Below are 25,670 nucleotides of genomic sequence, written 5' to 3' on the forward strand. Positions count from 1 at the left end.
CCCTTTCAGCTGTTTCACTTGCTCCCTACCAGATCCCAGGTGGATGAGATGCTGGTTTTCTTGGCTGGTGTGAGGAGACCTGCTGCAGTTTGGAGGTTTTCCCCACAGAATCCTGAAACCTACTTCCACCCTGCCCCATGCCCCACTAGCAGCTTAGCATCTGGTGTACCTCACACTCCCCTTTGCAAGTCAGGGAGAGAAAGCTCAGCTGGGGAGAACCCTCTAATTTTGCAATTTCCTTTGCCCCTTCAGTGCACCCTCCTCGTACCAAAGAAACTGCACACAGCACAGGGGATCACAGGAAAATACTCACAATTTATTACTCAAACAAGTCCCCTGGTGTGAGCAGTCCAGGACTCTCCCAGACACGCAGTGATCTCTTCAAATAACTACACTGTTTTCTCTCCCCATCCCAGCCCCCTCCTGATGCCCAACTATACCCCAGCCAAAATGAATGAGATTGACAGTTTGATGTTCAAAGACACACATCATCAGAGAGGGAGGGAGCTTCCTTTTGGAACTGCTCTTCATCCTCCTAGCACTGTCAGGTCAGATCAGTAGCCACAAGTTTCTGGTCCCCATGTCCACCCCAGACCACGGCCTCCATACACTTTCTGTGCTCAGTTCAGAATCCCAAGGAAGCAGCAGGAACACACTATACACACCCAACGTGGACCCGCACCAACACACACACAGCTACATTGTACAGACATTAAATCCAGGGTACTGCTTGTTTACACAGTAAGAATGATGCTAAATCCAGTATCCTTGTTCAGGAATTATTTAGACAGTGAGACCAGAGCCTGGTCTCAGTTACACTTGTGTAAAACTATAACTTTGCCATTCCTGGCAATTGATTTATTCCAGATATACCCAAGTTTCCCCTTGTTCTCTCCTTGCAGCACAATCCTGGCAGACAGATGTTTTACAAGTTTAACAGACTGGGAGGGAGGGCAGAGACACAATCGCTTGCTCTGGACTTGGGATGTGCTTGGAAAAGACTGATTAGTTCTGAAAACATTTGGCTTGGTCCCACTGGCAAAGTACTTGTGGAAGAGCCAATGAAATATGATTTTAGCAGCTGGTATTTCAAGTTTGAAACTGATGCCTTGTCCCTTTTGCAGTCTCTGATTCCAGGTGCCCCCCCTCTCACAATGGCAAGAAATATCAAATTGTAGATCAAGTAGTTCTTGAAATGGCAGCTACCAAAAATCACAATGGAAATTAAGAAGGTAGGGGAGGAAGGCAAAATGGTAATTGAATGGTATGATTGTAAAAGGCTGGGTACAATGATTTTTCCCAGATAGAAATAAGTGCTTTATACCTCTAGAAACCTGAGAGCCTGGATTGGTTAACAGCATGGGGTTTATGGCTGTGAGACATTAATGTATAAAATCCATGTTGAGCCTTCAGGGGTTGCTCAGTGGGTCTGTATTTTTTAAATACTTATCCAATCCTGAATATAATCAGCACTTTGGACCAGTGACATGTTTATAACCAGAGTGAGATTTGTGGGTATATGCGATCATTTTATAAATGACTGAAATTCCCAGATAGAAGGAGCTGGAGAATGACAAAGGGTTGTTATCTCTGTGTAGCACAATGGATGTTTGGTGCCCGTGGAAGTATTTCGTTCTTTGGGTTTTGTATTCCTTGGCCAGTTCAACAGAGGCACCTGTAGCATTGATGACCATGACCTGCTGTAGCGCTGAGATTCATCCTGATCCAACAGCAGCACAGCTGAGCACTTCAAGGCCCAAGTCCTGCAAAGCAGGAGCTGCCCAGAGCCAGGCCAGGAAACATCACCCCAGAAAAACCAGGCTGGAAAAAGAGTTTTAGGATGAGTTACCAAGTTAATGACATGGGATAGATACACTTACCGCACAACCCTTAACTGCATATGGGAACCTGGAGAATCACCAAAAACTCAGATTAGCAGGGCCAGGACAGGCAGCCATAAGCTACCTGCCCTTAGGACTGGCAGATGGTGGAAAGCCAGAAATATGTTACTGTCAGACCTTGGGAGATGGGGGACAAAACCAGCATGGGCTTTTGAAGTCTCCTGAACATCTTAGCTGTGCAGCAGGGAGGGGGTGGGCTCCCTATGGGGCTCCCTGAGGAGGCGCTGGCAGCCTTGTCAAAGAGAGTACTCACTGATGAGAAGCCGGGGTGCCCAGGGGGAGAAATGGCAAGGGAGGGGACAGTCTAACTCCAGGCTAACTCATTCCCCACTCTATCATTCATTAAAGATAGAGAATCTTTGCAGGATTGTTCCACGACTAGGGCTGTTCTCCTGGTGCCTCTACGCACCCAGTACTGGAAACAAGGCCAGTGGCAGTGAGTTCGGCTTGGTGCTTAGTGCTCATTTCTATTAAGCCAGGTATCCCACAATTCTCTGTCATGCTCATTAGCTTGGTCCTGACTGCCAGGTGAATGGTGGGGAAAAGCCAGCAGCTGCTCTGCAGGGGCTCAGTACAAGCTCCCTTGCAGACCGGGAAGCTCTGCATGGTCTTATCAGCTGGGCCCTGGTCTGTGCTGTGTTTGGGCAGTGTCCTACCTACTGGGGCCCTGCTCCATATTTTGGGCTCCCAGGCCTTCTCACACCGCAAACACATGCTAAGGGGCAAGCAGGCCATCAGGTTTCTCTGCACCAGAGCTCCTTCCTGTGCCCGTTGCACCCTACCAGCCCTGAGCCCCACCTCATGCTCTGCAGTGAGATCACAGCCCAACAGCTTCTCCTCTGGGAGCCAGGCAGGAGGACTGGATGCGGTGGGAGATCCTGTGCCTTTGATGGAAAGCAGGTATTCAGTCCCTGCCCAGACTTCAGTACCACCTGGTGCCACCTGCAGATCAGCCATGGCAAGCTTGGGATGTAAGGGATGGGAACAGGTGGGTGTGGTGAGCCCTGTGTAATACATCAACTGTTCTGCAGAGGGCAGCATGTGGCCAGGTCCTGGAAGCCTGTGTGTAGCAAGCACAGTCCTAGGCTCCCAGCTCATGGATGTTATGCTAACCCTGTTGCCTAACCCTGAAGTCAGGTCAGCCTCCCTCCACTCAGTTCACTACAGTATTGGTCAGTCACCCTGCCATGCACTGCAGAGCCCAGCTGCCCCTTCATCTTGTTCCTGCCTTCATTGGTTACAGACCAAATGCCATGGCTACAGAGCAGGGTCTGCTTCTCAGGGCCAGCAGTGAAGGAAGTAGCTTTGCACAGTGTTCCCCTTGCCTGGACTCTAACAGGAACCCAGGAGGGTTGGGAGTCTGTGCCAGGCCTGGGACAGAAGTGGGGAGGGGGTATTGCTGAGCCCCCCCCCCAAATACACGCACACACATGGCAAGGGTTTACAGTGGGACCCTGGATCAGTGGGATCATGCCCAAGAATGGTCCCCGATTCCTGCTTCTTAGAGAAGGGCTTCTCCATTGGGACACAGAGTGGAGCCTGCACTGTGTTCCCCTCTGGACCATTTCCCCAAATCTTGTCAAGAGGCCTGAAGAAGGATACTGGATCATGAGAAAAAGAACAAAGAAATTGCTCCCAAAACGTCACAGTGGACAGTGCCCTCACATAAAAATAGCTACTCCCCTGCTCCTCTCAGCAATTCCTAGGGCAAGGCTGCCTCTGAGCTGCTTGACTGTGCAGGTGTGAAGACAAGAAAATATCCCCCAAAACAAAAGCCCTTGGTCCCTTTGTTTGTTCCCTTAAACACCACAGAAGAAATGGTTCCCTGCAGGGATTTGTCCCAGCTGCACCAGACTTGAGGGGCTTATTCCCCTTCGGCTGCTCCATGTCCCTCCTCTGCTCCCCTCTTCCAAGGAACACAAGATGTTCTTGCTGCATAGCACCAAGGAAAACCCAGCAAACTCCAGGCCACGCCAGTAAAGCTTGGTTGATGCTCGACAGTCTCCTCTTTCCCTGCTGGTCAGAAACGCGCCCACGGGAGGTGTTAAGATGTGTCCTTCAGCTCTGGGCTTTGGGGCTGCTGAGGGGGCACCTCTGTGGTTGGGGACTGCATTTCCTGGGATCTGTCTGTGGAGAAAGCAGGAGGGATAAACGCAGTGAACAAGCCTGCAGGTTGGGCCCCCTGCTGAAGAGATGGTACAGCACAAGCTCCCTCATTCCCAGCGCCTGATTCCTGGGCAGCCCAACACCTTAGGTCTCCAGCTCCTGGGTAGCCCCACTGCTGCAGCCCCCACTGTCTCCAGAGCCCCTGCCTATGGATGTCCTCATTACCCCAGCAATTTCCCTGCCACAGCTCTTAATCCCTAAGCAGCCCATCCTTATGCCCTGCCTCAAAGGGCCCATTTTCTGGGCTTATTCAGTCCCTGGTGTCTTGGCACAGACAGCCAACAATGCCAAGTGTGCTGTTCCTCAAACAACCATGCCTTTGCAATCCCCACACACAAAGAATTAGCCAGTAGCGCAAGAAGGCTGAGCACTAGAATGGGGGAGAGCGGCTCTAGGAATGGGTCTGTGTAATCCTGTAGGAAACCCACAAGCCATGGTCACTACTCCAACTGGCAGCTCACTGCGTCAGGGACTCGTGCGCTGTGCTTCTACAGTGCCCAGCACCACAGGTGCTGGTCCAGGACTGAAGCTGCTGATTGACAGGATACAAAAACAATGATTACAGAGGTGCCTATTCGAATACATAGCAATTCCCTTCACAGAGAGGGGATGCAACTTGATTATAAGCCAGCAGACTCAATCCCTTGCTCCAACCAGTGTGCCGGGCTCCTGATACACCACAACACCTGCTCCATCTCCTCTGTTTCTGGTGGCTTCATAAGCAAGGATCCTCAGGACTGCACTTCCCAACCCCCAGCAGTGCCTGGCCCAGGGCCTGGTACATACCTGCGTTTAGAGACATTTCTGCTAGTTTGAGAGGGAGGTCAGAAGGGCTGACACCGGCCGGTGAGCCCAGGATGTCAGGCAGGGCGTTCCTTCGGCCAGTCCTCCCAGAGGATGCAAAGTCCAACACGGGCTCCACCTCAGTCATGCTTTCCCTAGAGCAAGATGGCACATCCAGATCAGGCTGGCACCTCCCCCTGCTCTTACACACAGATCCCTGGCAGAATCTCTGACCCAGGAAGGTGCTGCGCCCTCAGGCAGGCGGCGAACACTGGTCTCTAATTCTGGAGCTGTGGTTAGTTATTCTGCCCCTGCACAATGCCCACAGGTGCCCTAGTACAACAATGCTCTCCCCATCAACACACGAGCTTGCAGGCACATGCAAGTGCATGATGAATACTGCCTGGCCTTAAAGCACATGGAAGAGACAGCTTCTAACCCAGGTTGGGAAAGAAAATTGCATCAGCCTCTCCACACCCCTGCCCGGCCTTGACCCGCCCATCTATAAAAGGCATCTCAGTAGGCCCCAAAGGGTTGTAGCAGGAGAGCAGAGCCCTGCCAGGCTGGGGCAGCAGCAGCAGCATTCCCCTGCAACCAGGGGCTGGATCAGGGATAGAAGCAGGTATTTCTAGCCATCAGCTAAAGAACCAGGCTCTGTGGCTGGGGTTGTAATGGACTCAGACCCTCTGGACGGTGGGCACTGAGGGGAACTCTTTAACACATGCTGAGCCATGCCTAACTGGGGTGTTGGACTGCTTAGACAGGAGACTGGCTGGCGACATTGTACCTCAGTCATGAGCTGTGGTCACTCAGTTCCCACTATTAACCCACTGAGGAGCGGAGATCTGGGCATGCAGAGCTGGCAGTGAAGATGACCCTTCCCTTGCCTCCAACTGTTCTGGTCTATGAGGGGTCAAGCCAACTCACCTGGCCTTGAACTTTGTCATTCATGTCAGGTTGGACTTAAGCAACTTGTGAACAGATACTGTGGCATGAATGTCTGGCAGGACGGGGGGTTGTGCCAGGGCTCCTGGGTACTTCAGAGGCATGCAGGCAACAGCTGGCTGCACAGCAACCCATTAATCTGCATTGTTGAAGAAGGCAATGGCTAGGGGCATTGCCCATTGAACCAGGCTCTGAGCCTGCTAGGTCTGCTCACAGCCTCTACCTGAGCCTTCCTGTCAAAAGCAGCCTGGGGCTAGCAGCCCAGAAAGTCCAGAGCCAGGGCAGTGCGCGTCCTAGCTCACCTGTTGCATGACACTGGAGGTGCAGGAGGAGCAGCCTTACCTGTGGCCTTCCGGAATGGGCTGGCTCTCCTTCTCCAGGCTCCCAAGGGTGGGGTCTCCCCCTCCAGACGTCTTTCAGGCTGTGGAGTTACTTCCCCAAGAGAATCTGGTACTCAGGCCTGGGTCTGCTCCCAGCACGGTTATCCTTTGCCCACAGAGCGATGCAGCAGCTGCTTGTGCAAAGAGACAGGAAGAGACCTCAGAACAGTCACAGGGACACCCATGCACCACAGAGCGACAGCTGCCAGCTATGGCTGCTGCAGAGCCAGCTCTGCCAAGCCCTCCACACGCAGCCCCAGCTCCACCTCTCCACACCCGTTTCAAATCACCCAGTTCTTCTTACCCAGCCTTCGCTAACCCCTCTCCTCTCCAGCTCAGCTGTAATGTGCTCTAGAAAAGGCTGAGTGGGGGTGCTTTACACACTACACTGGAAAGAAAGGCGACTTGCTTCAGCTGGTGTGTTCCTCTCAGCCCTTCTAGTCCACTGCATGGACAATGCAGTGCCTTTATCAGGCCCTGCTGAGGAAACTGTCCCACAGTGAGAGGGAGCCTCATAGCAATAAGCCCGGCTGTGAGTGAGTACACGATCATTTAGGTTGGAGAGTCAAAGGCAGCCAAATGCATTGATAGCCATGTCACCTCCCTGGGCGGTGCTGGCTGAAGGAAGCGGTGTGCCCTAACTGAAGAGAGCCACGCAGGCCGGGGCAGACCTATGACTTAGTCACAGGCAGTACAGGATCCTGGGACAATTCCTGCTGCATCGTCTGAACTTTTTGGCAAGCACAGAGCTGCAGCAACAGGCGCTATCAAGAGAGGGCCCATTTCTGTCTCTGGCAACTAGAAACTGTCCTGGTCAAGCTTGATATGACAGATTCATGCATGAACACTGAGTGAGTAAGAAAGCCACCAATGCTTCAGCAGGACACTGGTTTGTTCCCAAGGTTGCTGGTGCTAATTGCAAATGCAGAAAAGGGGCTGTGAGAGCTCTTTAGGGCTGTGTGTGTGTGTACAGCACCAAATACAGAAATAGGGCCCCATCCCTGCTTGGGCCTCCCATGGACCACTTTGCACCTCTACTTACTGGGTTAATCTCTGCCTCTGCCCATGCCCCTGCCAGCCAAACAATCAGCAGAAGCTCAGCAAATCCAAAAGGAGAAAGGGAAGAGCTCTGCTTCTTGGGTCCAGTCCTCCAAGATGCTGAGCTCCTTTGTCACTAATAGCAGACAGGACTTTGCAAGATGAAGCCCTGACTGAGCCAGTGACTCCAAGAGCCTGAGAGAGGAGAGTGACAGCAAGGGACAGAGTGATGGCTGGGAGACGCAGACAGACAGCTGGAGGTGACACTGTGGCAGGCAGGAGAGAGAGCGAGCACTGGAAAGTAACCAGGAAGCCAGGGCAGGGACTCTGCAGCAGGCACCTCTTGCCTTTGATAGCACAGAACAACATCCTTTTAAATCAGGGACACAAAATGCCCATGGGTTTGAGACCCTTATGATGGAAAGGGTTGGAGGTGAGACTGACCAATGCATACAGACAGGCAGACACACACCCTGCCCTGCTGGAAGCAGAGCTGTCCAATCAATGTGTTTTGGCCCAAAATGTCCCTTTCACTAATGTGCCAAAAGTCGCCCTTTGGCACTTGATAGAAAGTCGAACAGAAGCAGGCTGCTCATTTGCTGGGAGTGCTCACAGGGTGTCGGGCACTGTCCCTGCTCCCCACACCGACATTGGAAATAGTAACATCAGCTTGGCCGCACGTCATTGCTAATCCTCCCCACGGCAAGTGCTCACACTGATCAGGGCTGATGGAAAATCGACTGAGCGATTTTGGGGGGTGGAGGGGAGGATCAATACGATGGCACCCAATATCAAAAGCAAAAGCAATAGCAGTAACACTGATAATCTCAAGAGCACAAGTCACCACAAAACCAGCAGTCTGCCAGTTGCTGTCCTTTTCCTGCCCAAACCAGGAGGGCACTGATCATTTCCTTTCCCACTGTGTTTGCAGAGGATGGCTGTGGGGCAATGTCAGTGTAACTTCCTGCAGCTCAGGGTATGCCAAAGGGGGATGGCAAAGCAGAGCTGGCTTGCACGTTGGCTATTGGAAACAATGTAAGGAGCCAGCCTTTGTCCAGATGCCAAACTCAGGCAAAAATGGCTGCTCACAGGAATGTCTCAGTGCCACTCAGAGCATTCAGAGGTGCCCATGTACAACAGCAAAGACATCCTGGATACTGCCAGCACTTTCCTTCTGAGGATCCCAGAGCCCCCCAAACTCAGCAGCCTGAATGAAAAGCTCTTGTACCATTCTAAGTAATAAAGGGTGAATGCAGCAAGACCCCAACCCTAGGGCAGGCTGAGACATAGCAGCAGACCACAAGGTACAAAATGACTGTTAGTCTCACAGCCTTGGATCCATCAGGTATTCACTGCTGGGAAGCTGACTGATCCAGCATTGATCACTGGACCTCAAGAATGAATGATAGCTTATGACCACCCCTCCAGCAGCTGCTTCTTCCCAGGAGCCCTATCTTGCACACCCAGGTTCATGGCTGGGGAGTAGCATTGTGACTTGTTGTTAGCACCTGTATCCTAGGTCAGTGATTCTCAACCTAGGTGCCAGGGAACACTGGGGTGCCACCAGATCCTTTAAAGGGTGCCACGAGGTGCAAGGAGATAAGCAAGGTGTGAAGAGATAAGCAGATAAGCTAACTAGATAAACACAGGCTAAGGCTTGTCCTTGTCCCTGCCATCCCCAACCACCCAGCCCTGCTGCAAGGGGGCAAGCACTGTAATATATAAATTCCTTTCTAAACTTGGGTACCACTCCATTCACAAAAGTTACAGCGAGGTGCCTCGAGTCCAAAAAGGTTGAGAACCACTGTTCTAAGTGTTCAAGGAACAGCACACCAAGCTTCCCCAGCCACCACCCTCTCCAGGTATGTAATAAATGATATAATTAGAGTCACCACTAGAAGGCACTTGACTGCCAAATTCCCTTGGGTACCCCAGTATGGATCTGAAGCACCTCTATTGAAGACAAAGGAATAATGCAGATTTACATACCAGTAACTGAAATCATTGTTTGGTTCTCTATGGGTATGTAACATCTTTACTCTCCCCACCTTTTAAACTCAGGACCTGACCCCTTACAGAAAGGATGTGAAACAGAGCAAGTCATCAGCTTCTCTTGAAAACCACACTCAGCAAGGGCAGCCACCGTGTGCAGTGGAGCTACCAGACAGGCCCTTTGAAGGTCACAGACAGCTGGGCATAAATTAGAGCAGTCCTGAGGTTGCTCTGAATTGTCTTCAGGACTAAACTTTTCCTCATTCAGCTCCTCCCTTTCCTCCTGACTGGGTCCATCCCTGAGCAAGGACCCTCTCCTAGGAGTGCACTGACTCTAGGAGGGTAATGGGAACAAAACACCATGTGTACTAACATCAGCCCCTGAAGTTATCAATATTGCCTTCTTTATGTGGGGCAAGGGGAAGGAAGGGGGCTGCTCTGTGTGAGAAGCACCGTGGAGCTGCCAAGGGCCCTTCTTTGTTCCCTTTACAAACCATTTCAGCTGAAGGAGATAAGCAGACAGGTGGCTTATTTGGATCACACCCAGGAGTCACAAAGGAACTGGAGAGGGACCTTCCCCAGACTGCCAACCCCAAAGGGACTTTATGAGGTCCCTTTTAGCCCTGCTTTCCTATGATCCTAGGGCTTTAAAAGCAGAACAGTGGAGTAAGATCAGGAGACTGACAAACTAATAAATGCGAGGTCCTTTCTCTTTGCCCCCACCTTCAGAGACATTAGGTCCATTCCCAAGTTCCTTCTGCCTACCAGGAAGGTTAGGAACTAGATTTCTTTCTCCAACTAAAAACTGAACTTCTCACATAGTCCTATGATCCCAGAAGCTGGGGCCTTAAGAAATAAATGGAATAGCAAGATACTCGCAGTAGAATCACAAGAGCTGGCAGCATCACTTTCGTCTGCACTCACAGGCCTTTGGGATGCTCTACAGCATTGTAACCTAACTGGGTTTTAGTACTCCCGCCTTTGCTTTACTTGCAGGGCCCTTGTGGCATCTTCCTCAATAAAGCCATATGTCTCCAGGGGAAGGAGTCCTTCTCTTCCATTCTCATCCTCCATGGCCCTGAGTGGCAACTGCTCTGACACATCATATGCATGAGTGCAATGGGAACAAAGATAATACTCTGCCAGCCCTGCTCCAGCCACCTCTGTGCCTCTTTCTTTTCCTCCAGCCAAACAGTACTCACTGGCAATCAGCCCCTGGGGGAAAGGGAGCTGGAGCCAGTCCCACCATCTCCTTTGCAGTGTTGGGAGCAGAAGCTCACTTTATGAGGATACAGGGCTTTGTTAGTGCCATGCTGGTAATTACCCAGGTGTAGCATGAAGTAAAATGTGTCCTGTTAGAGCAGAACAGATGGTTAAATAGATGAAGGTGGCAAGCTCATTAATTTCCCATCCGTATCCCTGCTGCTCCAGCTGCTGCTGGCACCACAATTCGCAGTGAGATGAATGCCTGACATACTAAGGTTTGATCAGTCATTGCCAGCCAGGGTGAGCAGTCCTGCCTACCTACACTCACACGTGCAGTCATGCCCTAGCACACTGCTGCTTAATCTTAGGCTGCGGGGTTATTTGCGGGGCCTGTGCAGAGCGCACAGTCTAGCTGGGGTGCCCAGAAGCTTGAGGTCATTGCCACTGATTTAAAATAGGGCATTGCATCCTTGTTCCTGCCTCCTCTCAGAGCCAGGCTCACTGCTGTGCTGGGAATAGGGAATTGGATGAACAGTTTGTGTCGAGTATTGGCAATGGCAGCAGAACTCAGGGAAAACTGATGGTTGTTGTGGAAGCTGACAGTTTAACCAGATTCAAAAAGGACATATTGGAGGAAAGGGGCATCAGTAGCTATTGAGCCTTGAAGTTAGGGGTACAGCCTCTGAATCAGAACTTCTTAGACCTTAAATTCTGGAGGCTGAAAATGAGAGAGGAAAAGTGGAAAAAACTCTGGCTATACTCTATTCAATCTCCATTTCAGCATTCACTCTCTGCCGCTGTGCAACACAGGATCCTGGGCAAGACGGACCTATGGACTACTGTTATGATATTTGAGGGCAAAGCTAATATAGGTGTTAATTAATAGCTCTAGGTTTAGTAGAAATCTATTTCCTGTGTCCAGTCTGTAGGTTGTAAGCTAATGTTACTCTAGCCTGCCTTCAAAAGACTTGGGGGACTTTTGCAGGGCTCTGTGGGAAGGGCAGGGGGGTTGAGGTTTTGGCTTGTACTGCCCCCAGCTCCACCATACGTAGGAGCTCTTCTAACCAGTCTGCGCTGGCGGTTGGCAGTCACCCTGCTGTGAATGAGGAGTGGGGTGGAGAAGCAGGAGAAGCTGGGATTTGGCTCACCCAAAGGCCTGGATCAGGCAGGGCTGCACATTGGTGTTCAGCACCCACTCCAAACTGCTCACCGGCTTTACAGTGTTGCATGGTCCAGGATAATCTCCCTGAGCAGCCCTTGGTGAATCAGTCCTGCTGGATGTGATGGATTGAGCCTCTTGGCTTAGCTCCTGAGCACAGCAGAGCAAAGCCAGGCTTTGCCTGCAGTGGCTATGAAAGGGCAGGTTCTGCTAAGGTTGGTGGACACAAGCGGACCCTGGGTGCTCCCTGGCTCTCACCACATAGGATTTTCCCAAGCCCTAGCCCAGACAGACACAGAATGAACTGCTGATTACAAGGCACCATATTGCCTGCATGAAGCCTTCTTAAGACAGGTTCTTGTTCACTACTTCTTGTGCAAAATAACTTCATTGTAACTGAAGAGTGACTCCATAGGAAGCTGCAGAGGGAGCAATACAGGCAGCTCTTCCTCTGAGACACCTGAGCAGGCATCCACTCATGGCACTGCCTACAGTAGGTAAGTCAAGGTGCTGACAAGGCTAGGCCTGGGGCTAAGGCAAGGTAGCAGGCTACATAAGCATGTGGCTGAGGTCTTGGCTCTGCTCCTGATACTTTGTGGGCCTTTACGTGAGTCACAGTAAGAATAACCTCCCCTTTTTCTACCTGATCTATTTAAGCTGTGAGACCTCTGGCACAAGGCTTTCCACTATACTGCATCTGCAGTGCCCACACAATGGACCCCTGACCTCAGCCAAGCACTCTAAGTGCTGCTACACTCGCATGAACCATCTGGTGATGGGAGCCAGCACTAGTGCCACCCCAGACACATGGCTGCTTTAAATCTAGGGCTTTGGGAAACTTTTTTTCAATCTTCCCAAGATGTCTTCTCTGCAATTGAGGTCAATGTGGGTCACACTACACCAGGATGTACATGATAGCAAACCTACCTGGGCTTTTAACATGAAAAAAAAGGACAGGGCAGGTACAAACCCCAGGCTCCAACCCCCAAAACATGGATGGGTCTTTCAACCCAGGTCCATTTCCCTCCTGAGGGTAGGGAACCAGTCCCTCCTGTGTGTCCTCCTTTCTGCACAGCTGCCCAGTCACTCACTCCTGAGCCTCTTCCCCACAGGATCACCCTTGTGCAGCAAACATTCCCAGTTTCCTTTCTGTAGGTAGCTGCCCTTTTACATTCAGCCATGCAAGCAGCTGCTGCCCTGTGGTGACCACATTTCAGCACACCAGTGTCTGGCTGCATCTCCCTCCTTCCCAGCTGGCAGCATGTGCTCCCTTATTACTGAGGAGGTGACACAAGCTTAGACATTCCCTTTAACAGATCCCATATTTTCAAGGGTAATTACCATCCAGGATAACAGCAAGCCACCCAGGTATCTCACAGCCTTTGGAGGTTTGTTTGTAGGAAAAATAATTCCTTGGAAGTTGCTCTTGCTTTATGTTAGCAAGTAAAATAAGCTCCGTGTAGTAGCTCAGAACCCATATTCTGCCAGAGCCGAATCTCTGTGGCCTGGCACTCTGCGGTGTCCTTTCTCCAGTGCAAAATGCTGCTGTTCTGATCAGTGCTCATGCCAGTTTCCCTCCAGTCCTGCTCCACTGACTCCAGACACTCCTGATTTCTTTGGATGTGAACTAAAGACCAAAGCGTGCCCCATTTGGATTCTAAATTTGGCAAAGTGATGCCATGGGGATTCTGCAGGGACCCACAATGTCTGATGACCATCATGCAGGCCAGGATGACATCCATCAGCCCTTTTTCTCCCTCTCAGGGGCTTGTCTACATAGCATTTAGCAAAATTATTGCTGTAAGATAATTTCCCTCCCTTTCCTTGCAAATCCTGTCGCTTCAATTGCTGGAGCCCAGACTAGAGAAAAGAATCACTTGCAATCACACTGAAAGCAAATGGAAACCACTGTCACTCTATTGATACCACACAGACGTGTAGCAGGTTACCTGGGGGAGATACTTACGGAGCTGAAAAGAGAGTTGGTAACAGCTAAGGCTGTAGCCAAAAGAACTGTATTGCAAGGCCTGGCTGGCACTGGGATTCTTGAAGCAAAATGCAAACAGGGAATTGAGATTTGCAACATACTCACATGGTAGGCAAGTGAATAACCCCCATCTTACAGCAGGGGGAACTGAGGCACAGGCCAGAGAAGTGACTTGCCCAGGGCTCTCTACAGGCAATCGGTGTCAGAGCCAGGAGGAGCATCTGGAAGCCCTGGCTCACATTTGCTTGCATCTTCACTCGGCTAATTGGGCTAGAAACTTACTGTGCTTGCCCAGAGACTGTCTGGACCCAGCTGCAGGTGCTTAGCTAAATCTACTTAATTTAACCTAAGTAGAATCTACTTAATTAATACACAAGTACAGGCAACAAAAACAGCATTGGTTTTTCCAGACCAAAACTAGCTCGGCAGTGAGGGAGCAGGGTGAGGAACTGCTGGCTGCTTTTCCAAGTGGAGTATATGCCTTTAAGGCTGAAGTCTTCTCTTCTCCGCCTGAAGATTTTAACTAGTAATGGATGGCCAGACAGAGGGAAGCAGTCAGATCATCTTTTTAGTGACTATTCAAGGGTATAAGTCCCTTCCCAGATTGCTACACACACACACTCAGATGCCTGCATGAGGAGCTGATGCTTTCCATTAGCAATCAAACACTCACCTCAAAATTTGTAGATCTGGGCCCTGGGGAGTTGGACACCTTCCACGCTGTGCAGAGCCACCTGCATGGGAGCGGGGCGTGGAGGCACTGCTCAACAGACCAGAGACTGCTCAAGCCCAATTGCTTGGCTTTTGGTGTGCCCTGATCCATCTCTGGCCACAGACCTATTGGGTGGCTGGGCAAGCAATGCCAGGCAAGGCATGGACATGGGCATGATGCAAAAGTCCTCTTCCTGGCGGTGTGACAGCTCTCTAGTGGCATGCAGAACCAATACACAGTAGGTGAGGAGCCCAATCCTCTGGGGTTCAGACTGCTCTTCAGTCCTCCTGAGCTCAGCACCCCACAGGACAAGACTGGAAGAGGGAAACTGGAGACTAATCCCATATTAGGGGAGACTGGGCAGATGGAGGGCTAGTGTTAGCAAAACCTATTCATTCAGTTATGGGTGCAGAGTCCCCTGGCAGGTCCTAGCAGACATCCAAAACACTCCAGGGCAGAGATGCAAGAGGAGGGGCTTTGTGGGACAAAAGGTCCCTCCCTGCGGACTCAGCTGAGCACATGCCAGGTTCCCTGAGAAATGTCAGGAAAGCAGCTGTTACCACTTGGGCTGGAAAGAACGACCTGGAGAGGCCTGCGGGAGACGGGAGCAGAAGGAAACAGCAAGTGTGCTCTGGAGCTCAAGGTGACTGAACAGCACCCATGCCCTAGCCAAACGGTCACAAGCCTGGCCAGGGGCCAAGCAGACAGAAAGGACACACTCACCAGCGTGGTGCCCGCTGCCTTGGTGCTGTGCTTACTTTGAAGCAGTTAAACCAAAGGTTCCCAGCTCCTTTCATGCTGTGTCTCCCACCTGAGCAGGCAAGAGAAAAGTATCAGGGAGCCCACAGACGAAAAGCAACCTTGTCCTGTGCAGGTGTGCGAGGGGAGGGAGTCAATGATTAACCCAGGGTGTGAGGCACTGGATTGGCACATCAGAGTCACACTGCCCGCCCACACAAGAACCAAACCTGCTCGCAGCCGTGGGCTGGCACAGCAGCTGACCCATGGCCAGCATGTCTTTGAGCAGGAAGGAGAGGAGTTGCATTAACCATTGAGATGAATGCTTTCTTGTTTTCCTGAATTTATCAGTGGGCCCTTTGCAGGTCTGGAAACTGTAGGACTCCAGTACATGCAAAAAATAGAGAACCTGGCCCTACATAACTAGCATTAAGGCAGATGAGACCAGAACCAGGAGTCTGGAATTATCTAAAGCAGAGCTGTGCCAGTGAACACAGCCAAACTGGAGAGGGCACAATGTATGTGTGTGTGTGTGTGTGTGTGTGTGTGTGTGTGTGTGTGTGTGTGTGTACCTGTGCTTGTGCGCACATAGGCATATTAATTTACAGAAGTGTGTGCTTGGGTGGGGACTGTATGTATCAGATCACATGCGGTGCACATCAGAGACTGCACACAAGTGCAAGTGTGCATGCCTTTTGATGTACATACATACATGTATGCCCACCTGTTCATTTCTGTCCTTGCACGTGGGATGCTGTGCCAGCTTCCCGTATTATATCAGATATTTAATTGTTCTAGTTGCAGATGTTTGCTCTATCCAGTTTGCATTTGAGTCTATTATGCTTTACCTTGCATTAGGCAACTAACCAGCTGGGGTGAATCATCTTTATTGTGACCAGGATAATAAATCCATTCATACCCCATCTGCAAATGCCAGCTAGGAAAGAGCTACAGCTTCTCCCATGCAACGGTTCTGTATCCTGTGGGCACAGGAATCACCTAAGCAGTCTCCCTGATCTCAAACCACCAGGCTGGACAGGAGCTATGGCATTTGCACAGAGCAGAGTGTAACACACATTGCAAGGCTCCAGAAACTCAATGCGTTTCCATAGCAACCATTTGGGAGCATGGCCTGGCTGCTGCTAGCATTGAATCAGGCCCTTGCACACTTCCTTTTGCACACAGATGGAACCATGCACACAAACATACTGTGCATGGCCATGCCTTTCCCCTTCTTAGCCCTTCCTGTGGGCTGAGGTGGCCAGGTTCAGCTGATGTTACTAATCCATTAGGATCCACGTGGATTCAAAACCCCGTCCTTCGGTGTTCTTTGCCTGAATCCTGTACAGAAGCTGTCCTGTCCCCTAGAAAACCAATGGGTAAAAAGCAGGCTGGTACTGAGACTTGATGGACACCAGCTGAGACTTGAATCTGCTTTGTAAGACTAGGAACCCTGTGGGACACATCTCCAGTGCTTTCCTTGTTGCTGCCAGCTGAAACAGAAGTAACCAGGGGAAAAAAAAAAACCCCGAATTGCTGTGTAATGGGTTTTGAGAACCCTGTTCCAAGCAGGTTCTCACCTGGCTTTCACCAGTGCAGGTGGGCTGGTCGGTATGGGCATGATGGGATCAGAAGGCTCTGCAGTAGCTCAATGAAGCAGTGCTTCCCTCTGGAGGCAGCAATCTTGTGCTCCACAATCTAAGCCTTCCTTAATAAATCTAGGTCTCCCATTGCACAGAAAACCCTATGAATGGGATCTAGGTGGCAAGGGTGTTGATTAGTTGTGTTTTGCCTGATTCTGCAGACAGCCTGAGCCTTCAGTAGCTGATATGGCAATGGAGATTTATAGACTCTTAGACTCATAGAAAAGTAGGGCTTGAAAGGCAGGATCAAAGGGCCTGAGGCAGGATCATTCCTATCCAACCCAACCCTATACAAATCCACTGCCTAATCTCCTAGCAAAACTACACGGTCAATCTGACACAACACAAAGCATAGCATCCTAACCTGCCACAGGTAAAGCAGGGGGACCACAGTGGCCAATGTCCTGCTGCTGCAGTTTGCTAGCATATGTTCAAGAGATCCAAGGAAGAAGGCCATGCCCTCTGCTACAGAGGAAAGCAAAAGCCTCCCATAGTCCATACCAATCTGATAGTGGGGTTAAAATCCTCCCTGACCCCGAATACAGCAACTGGTGTGACCCTGAGCAGAGGGGCAAGACCCTCTAGCCAAGAACCTTCCATTTGAAGTCCCATTCCTCTCCATGCGGTGTTCATCCCCTGAAGCCTAATTGTACTAATCTAAATGTTTCCTTGCTGATCAAAGTGTATAAGGAAAAAAAAAAAAAGCAGATGAACCTCTTAGGGCAAACTGTACAATCTACTGTGAGTGGTCTCCTGTTTTAGCATGGCACGTGGGCAGAGGAGGACTTGTGAGTGGAGCCTGGGTTGAGAATGGAGCCCTGGGGAGCCAGCAGCAGCTTACATACTAGAAGCTGCATAGCTGGATTAGTGAGGCACTTCACACAGGCTAATTAGTCAAGCTGAGGAGTGGCCTGGCCAGGACCGGGGTATTTTGGCAGAGCTCTGGGGGTCTCAGGACTGGAGCCCTGCAGGTGCTGCCAATCTGACCCGAGACACCCTGGCGAAGTTCTGCAGGGCTGATAGCTGGGAAGAGGAGGGGGCTTGGGCTGGATCCAAGCTGCCTTGGCAGAGCAGGGAGGAGGGTTCAAATCATGTGGATGGTCAGAACTGAAGAGCACGGTGAGGAATGTGCATGTGCTGCAGCCTGCTGAGGTGCTGGCTCGCACTATTCCTGGCTTTTGGCCACGTTACAGTTTCATGAACTATGCCATTTTCTCCATACCTTTCAGGAGGGGCAGGAAGCAAGCAGGACCCGCTCAGCTCCACCAAACTCTCTCTCCTCCCTATTGATCACTGTCTCTTTCGCTGCATGTGGGAATGGCAGGAGCTTTGATAAATGAGCTGAAAGGTTGTCTGGCTTTGCTGTGCTTTGGTGACTGCCTCCAGCTCCTCTGTTGGGGGCTAGTTTGTACTTTCTTGCAGCTAAACACCTCGGTGACTCACAACAGAGGCCCTTATGCTGTTTCTGGGCAGCAAAGCACCTACTTTTCCTTGCCAGCGCAACAAACCAGAGCAAAAGGGGAGGAAGGCAGACTGAAAAAGCAAGAATATATTTTTCCCCTTTCCCAAGATTTTCTATCAACTTCCCAATCCACAGCCCCAGCACTGCCAACTGTGTCAGCTCTGCTCTACCATCCTTTGTCCTAAACTTGGAGGCTTCAATCATGCCATTGCCACATGAGTTCCCTTCCTCTTCACACTCCCCTTGCACTGATAACAGTGAAGACACAGGAGAGGCGAGATGGAGAACAGGATTCAACACCTGGTGTCTGACTGCTGCTGGCAAACCAAACAGTAGCAGGAGCACAAAGTGATGCATTTCCCTAGGTCCTATATACAATGCAAATGGCTTTTTGTTCCTTTTGAATTACTACCAGATACCTCTACAGAATACCACTGCATGTACCACTGACTCTAAGAACAACACGGTCAGGAGTCTTGTATTCCTGGCAGTAACCCATGGCAGTAAAGACAAAGGTAAGGTATTAAATGAAGAACAGTCTAACACAACACATAGACCTCAGTGGTGGAGCAGGTGGTTGCAGAAGACAGACTTCTCAACAGCTGCCAAGGCAGATGAAGACTGCAGTGGAGGAGTAACCACAGTTGTCTTGGATCCCCTTGCCACTGGACACAGGTTTCTCCTCCTCCAAGATCCGTGTGCTTGTCGATGCACAATGTCATCCTCATGTAAAACAAGACACACACAGGCTTCTCCCACTGGTGCAACATCTACTACAATAACCAATACTAATACCCATAACTTCTACAAAGTTCTGCAGCGATGGACAACTGGTGATGGGGAAAGATGAAGTAATCGCTGGGAGTCCCTAGTCACAGATCCACATACAGGCGGCGGTCACGTGATGGTTGCTTCACCCTTGGTTTGGGACAGGAGGGTGATTCAGCAGCTGCGATCATGACTTAGCAGTCCTTTTCAGGATCCCCTCTACTAACCACACATGGGGAGGGGGCTAGAAACGGTGACCCAAACATAGGCTGTCCCACTTTACCTTACCCAACTGGATAGCCGCTTCCTGAGAGATCACTCAAATTGTGGTCAAAACACAAGATTGCCCTTTGCATCCTGGGACGCACAAACCCTACTAGATGACCCGAACACTGACAGACCTAAATGCAGAACAGCTATTGTTGCCCAGAAACTCTTGTGATATAACATAGATATCACTGCTTTCAGCAAGACCAGATATGCAGATGAAGGGCAACTGAGGGAGTAGGGGGTGGCTATCTGTTCTTCTGGAAAGGGGAACCTACAAATGACAGGCAAATACATGGCACTGGTTTTGTCATTAAGAACCAGATTGTCAGTCGAACGACTTAATTCCCTGTTGGCATTAATTAGTGCCTCAAGACTTTCCGCCTCCAACTGACCAACAATTTGTTTGCTACCATCATCAGTGCATGTGCCCCAACACTCAACGCCCAGGATGAACAGAAAGAAGGGTTTTATGCCAACCCTGATGAAATCCTGACTATCATCCTGAAAGAAGACAAAATCATCCTCCTTGGAAACTTCAATGCCAGAGTTGGCTGGGACTTTAACATGTGGAGGGGCACCATTGGGAAGTAAGAAGTGGGTAAGGCCAATTCCAATGGCATTCTTTTTCTCAGTAAATGTGCAGAGCATTAACACAAGCTTTGTCTTGAGGTCTTCAGAGTTGGCGGGGAAAATATGACCTATAAGCCCCACACTTTGACTTTTTCTCAAAATCTGGAACACCGAGGAAATCTCCACTGACCTATGCAGTGCCAGTATTGTTACCATTAAAAAAAAGGGAGATAGTTTCCACAGCCAGACTTATCGAGTTATTGCCCTCCTCTCTACCACTGGGAAGATCCTTGCTCAAATTCTGCTGAACTGACTGCTCCCTCTTGCCAAGGAAATACTTTTCAAGTCGCAGTGTGGCTTCAGACCATTAAGAGGCGCCATGGACATGATTTTTGATACCTAGCAAATCCAGGAAAAATGCCAAGAACAACACCAGGAACTGGTGATCTTATTGATTTGGTGATCTTATTGATCTGATGAGCCTTCAAGTCTGTTAACTGTGAGGCTCTATGGAAGATCTTAACAAAGTTTAGCTGCCCAGGGAAATTTATCACTATCCTAAGACTCCTTGATGACCAGATGACTGCCTCCACCCTATGCAGTGGCTCTGCTACAGAGCCCTTTACCATTCAAACTGGCATCAAGCAAGGCTGCATGATTGCATCAATTTTGTTTTCCACCTTTCTTGTGGTCACCAAGTCAGCCAAGGTCAAAGGACACACAGGGACCAGAGGAAACACTTCAAGGACACCCTCAAGGCAAACAAGCCTGGCACCGACACCAACATTTTCGAAAAAATGGCCTGGGACAGGGCTACATGGGGATGCCTTGTAAGAGAAGGCACATCTTACTTTGAGACAAATCATCTCATCCTGGAGAAAGAAAAATGAAAGAAATGGAAGGAAAAGAAACAAGACTGAGAAATTTGTGGTCTGACCCTTCCTTTAACTACCACCTGTGGCATTTGCCAGAGAGTCTGCAGCTTTAGGATCAGCCTTCTTAGCCATCAGTAGACTCAACTATAACCTAGTTGCCAACTCTGACTGAAGCTATTCCAGGAGATTTTTTTTTTCCAACATGACAAAATTCATTAATTGTATTGCTCAGCTGGTTCACAATATCAATCTCCCGGATTGCTTTCAATAATCACTGGGAGATCGATGCCAGTTTTAGCAGACTCCCGGCCAATCCAGGAGGGTTGCAAACCCTACTATAACCCTTTACTTGACCTATGGGAATGATCATTTTTAACTGTAAGGGATCATGGCTGCTGCTGCCAACTACCAGATAAGTTGAGATGTCTTTATTTCCTCATGCTTGTGAGCTGTATAGAATACAGAAGGCATTTCCTACCAAATTAGGATCATTTCAGCATTAGACAACATGGAGTCTAAACACTATGAGACCTTGGCCAACAGAAAGCACATTTATGCTTTGGACTGGTCCCTCTAGCCTGGATCCTGCCTCTAGCATAGACCAGTACACTTAAGGTTGTGGTGGAAGGTGAAAATGCCTTTGGCTATATAATTTGCCACCCTGTCAAACTCTTGAGTGCTCTTGTCAGTCTCACAGGGTCTGCTGATGTATGGGGACAACTCCTCAGGGCAGAGCTGGCTGGCAATTTTTTAGCAGAATTGTTCTCCATCAGAATACGGAATCTGGTGAAAACTGAACTGTTTTGTAGGAGTGCGTCCACTGTGGCAAAAGTTTCAGTGGGAAAAAGTGTGTACAAATCTCTAACATCAAAATGCTGCGTTTCATTAAGGTAAAAAAAAAAACCTTTCGCTTTTGACCTATCAGCTCAATTCCTTTTGTGCCAAATATTATATTACATTAACACTGGTTGAAGATGGTATGTCTCTGTATTTGTAAATAAAGATATTTTGAGGTTTCATACCATACATTGGAGGTAATATTTTCTATTATATGGTAACATTTCAACATTATCAAATTGAAAAGTCAAATAATTTGGCCTTAGCAAAACAATACACGGGGCTGGGTCCACATCAGTCTGTTGTTGTTGGAAATATCGCAGCAAAGGAACTTTCAGAGCTTGGTCTTGTCATTCTGGTTCATAAAGAAGAGATGCTCCTAATGCTGGAATGTCCTGGAGAACAAAGATCCCAGTTTCCCCCTAGCTTGGGCACTAGATAATGTGGCGTTACTTCAGAGTTGCAATGAAAGCCAAACCTTGTCATGCCTATTCTCTGTGCTCATGAAACCCTGAGCTTTCCCAGCTAATGAATGGCAAGAATGCCAGTTCATTAGCTCCTACCAAGTCATTCTCTCCCCTCCCCCATGCTGCCTTGGTGCCCAGTGGGGTATATTATTATTACACAAAAAGCCTGTTCACTCTGTAAGCAAAGCTAATAAAGCACAATCCCTGTGGACAGAAGATTTTGCTTTAATCACCACATCAATAACACAGGATGTTGCATCCTTCAGGCTGTGGGTCAAATGCAAGACTTATGTAAGTGGCTCCTCTCATTGCCAGGATGTAGCTGACATTATCATGGTTCTTCCCCCCTTAAAACCTAGAAATAAACGTGTCCCTCCAAGTCCTTGTCACCCTGCCGGACCAAAAACACAAGCTGCTTCCACTGTGGCCTCCCCCAGCGGAGGGCTCCCGGGTACGAGACAACCCACTGAGTGAGAGAGAGCCATGGAGGGTGAAATTCAGAGAAGACAAGGATATTTTCCTAGAATAGCTGTGACAGGGATAAAGACAGAAGAGCCCAGCGAATAAGGCAGATGGGCCTACGAAAGAAGAATGACCCCATCTTCGCAACCATCCCTGTTGCTCCACATCTGTCTCCTCAGCCCTGCAGTAGCTTTCCTGTGACCTGGATGCATGCAGCACAGAAAAGAAGTTGCCTGGCTGAACCAGGGAGACCAGCAGCTTGTAGAAAGGGAAAGGGTTGATCTGTAGGCAGGTGCTGGCTTCGGGTGTCCAGGCCGATGTGCTCTGAACCGCGAGGGCCTGACTGGGTCAGATTGAAGACCTGGTATATGTATTCAGATGTCAAGCTGGAGGCCGTGCCCAGATTGTCGAGCAAAGGTTAGGGAAGAATGTCCTGCCAGCCAGAGCCATGTAACTGCACAAGTAACTTATGGCTTGACTTGCAAGGTGCTGGGCACGTACAGCTCAGCTGGAAGCTCAGTGGGAGCTGGGGGTGCCCACACACTTGGAAATCAGACCCCCTGGGCTGGGGGTAGATCTGGAGTGTATTTCATCCCTTGGGTCCCAGACTCCATGGAGGAGTGGGGACAACAGCATTAACTTTGCTCACGTTTACCTTGTATGGGTCAGTCCATTCATGTCTGGATGGTGCCATGGGGCCACAGGAAAGCTAATGAATGTAGGTCCAGATGGGAAAACACTTTGCACAGCAGCATGCACACGCATCTGCAGAGCTCCCCCTAGACCTGCTAAGGCAAGCAATGCCAAGAACAAGTAAACTGGAGCCTGGCTTAAGCTGTCAGACCCCAAGGTGGGACCCCAGGCAGCCTGCTTTCCCAGCACAGCTTGTCCATTCCCTGGGGCCCTACAAAGGTTTGCACAAAAAACTGCAGCTCCCAGGAGCCAGCACCTCTCTGCTGCATGCTCTCCAGTGCTAGGGCTAGAGCCCAGCTGTGTGCTCACTGGGGAGGTTCCAGATTAATCCACTAACACCCCCCCCCCACCCCTATCCTGGCTTATACACAGGCCTCCAGCCGCAAACAACATCTCTCCAACAATACACTACCTACTTCCAATTCACACCAAGCCATCAGGCCTTGTCAAGACCCAGATTACAGCTGTGCCCCTTAACAACATAGACAATACCATCACTGGACCAAACAACATAGATTATACTATCCAGGTTAATTCACTAGCTCCTCTCCTATGTCATATACAGCACTACCTGCTTACAATGCTCCTCTGCGGTCTACATTGGACAGACTGTGGAAGAATGAATGGACATGGATATGACATCAGTTCCAGAAAGACACAAAAGCCTGTGGCTGAATGCTTTAACCTCCCTGGACATCCCATCGCTGACCTTAAACAACAAAACTTCAAAACCCAATCTGAACAAGAAATTGCAGAACAAGAATTCATCCACAGACTGGATTATGTTAAATATGGTCTGAACAGAGATTATGAATTCTTATCCCATTACCTGCACTAGCTTTGATAGCTCCTATGTCCCTGAGTGCTTTAACAGCCTTGTTCATCCCTGTGGACCTGTTCAAACCACCTTCACCTCTCAGCGCTGCCTCCTCTCCCATTCTTTGTATTTAAATTCCCTTCTGTTTAGGACCCCTGGTTTTTACTACTCCAGTCATAGCATCTGACAAAATACGCTGCTGCCTGCAGAAGATTATGCCTCTCTGAATCATCTAGTTTCTATGGACGTTTATACACGTGCTCTGGGAGTTGGGAAGGGGGTGCTTTAATTAGAGCAGCTCCAAGAGCCGCTCTAATTAAAGTGCCCAGAGGTCATGTGTGTCAGCATCTGGCACTGAAAAATGGTGGTGGAGACACTAATGAAATCTTGTTGAACAAGCTTTGAAGTGACCCCGCCACCATTTTTTAGTGTAGGAAGGCTGATACATATGATGCTGGAGTCTACTGGAGTGTGGTAATTACCACACTCCAGCAGACTTAATTGAATCTGCACCAACATGCTGTAATTAGTGTGTTGGAGCAGCCTCCCTGCACGTGTATAGCCACCCTATGGTGCTATCCTGATCACCGGATCCAGGACACACCCTTGTCAGACTCCACTTGAAACGTCTTGCTTAAACCAATTAAACTAGCGGTCTATTCACCTTGTAGTAGTTTTGTCCAGCCCACATTTCTCCAACTTTTTGCATGGGAAGTTTGTGTGAAATTTTGTCAAAAACCTTAATGAAATCCAAGTACATTATATGCACTGTATTCTCTCCTTCCACCCAATTAGCTACTTTGTCAAAGAAGATCAAATTTGTTGGCACAATTTGATCTTAGCAAATGTAAGCTGGCTGTTTGTGATCAGCCTTTCCTCCTCAAGGTGCTTTTAAATGGACTTCCTTATAATTGGCTCCAGTAACTTCCCAGGTATTAAAGTCAAGCTAACTGGTCTATAATTCCCTGGGTCCTCCTTTTTTGCCGCTTTTAGAGGGGCACTATATTGGCCCTTTTCCAGGCCTCAGGCACTTCACTCATGAGCCTGCTTAACATGGCTTAGACTGTATTACCTACTGCTGCTGCCACAGCTATGCCACCTCTCTGAACAACGTAAGTCAAGAAAGTAGAAACCTATTCTGTGGGCAAAGCTAAATCCAGGCTGGAGGTTGCTGGCCTGCCTGTGGTGGCTGGGGTGGGGCCGGGGGTGATCTTTTCACACTCCTAATTGGCACAGCTATACCTGCACCACTTTGTGGGGCAGACCCAGCTTAAAGCATCGCTATACCCGAGTGAGAGGGTTTTGAGTGTGGACAGTAAGGGCTGAGACAGGAACCTAGTAGAAACCAGAGTCAACTGTACAATGAAGACATATGTCAAGAGACTTGCAGGGATGGTTTTTTCTGACCTGGTCCAGACCATCTGCAGGCCTCAGCTTTAAGTTCCACGTCCCACACGAATGGCCTGGCATGTCAGGGGTGCACGTGGCAGGGAAGCTGAAGCTGTGAGACTAGGTGCTGCAGCATATCAACGAGGAGAAGCAGGTTCAGATTTTGAGGCTATTTGGCTCAAAGGATTTGGAGACAAGCCGGCTTAATGCTGTGTGGAGGGAAAGTTGTGAATTATATGCCAAGGAGCTTTGAATCGGATCTAGCAGACCTTCCCAAGGGAATCCAATGTCTATGCAGGCGGGGGGCCTGCTCCTTTTTACTGATGGGTCTGGCCATGAATGACTGGTGCCTCCCGAGACTGGTGGGGCACCATAGTGGTGAGCGGGGACTGCCCGCAGCCATCGGCGTT

At 49.6% G+C, this 25,670-nt stretch overlaps 1 long non-coding RNA gene across 5 annotated transcripts in view; it reads right to left on the reverse strand.

Annotated features, from left to right (window-relative positions):
• Window positions 1-295: 295 nt before the first annotated feature.
• LOC102565750 (uncharacterized) overlaps window positions 296-25,670 on the reverse strand; it is a 50,667-nt gene continuing 25,292 nt past the window's right edge. For 3 of the 5 annotated variants that reach the window (XR_009462957.1, XR_009462956.1, XR_009462958.1), the window contains 3 exons: window positions 6,138-6,306; window positions 4,854-5,005; window positions 296-4,028 (listed from right to left, as the gene is read on the reverse strand). This is a non-coding gene — a long non-coding RNA (uncharacterized LOC102565750). Of the gene's footprint in view, window positions 4,029-4,853; window positions 5,006-6,137; window positions 6,307-14,230; window positions 14,402-14,992; window positions 15,126-25,670 lie in introns of those variants that run through there. The other 2 variants (XR_363311.4, XR_002090713.2) reach the window with 2 other exon arrangements.

This window comes from Alligator mississippiensis, chromosome 6 (assembly GCF_030867095.1).
Source record: "Alligator mississippiensis isolate rAllMis1 chromosome 6, rAllMis1, whole genome shotgun sequence".
NCBI lineage: Eukaryota > Metazoa > Chordata > Crocodylia > Alligatoridae > Alligator > Alligator mississippiensis.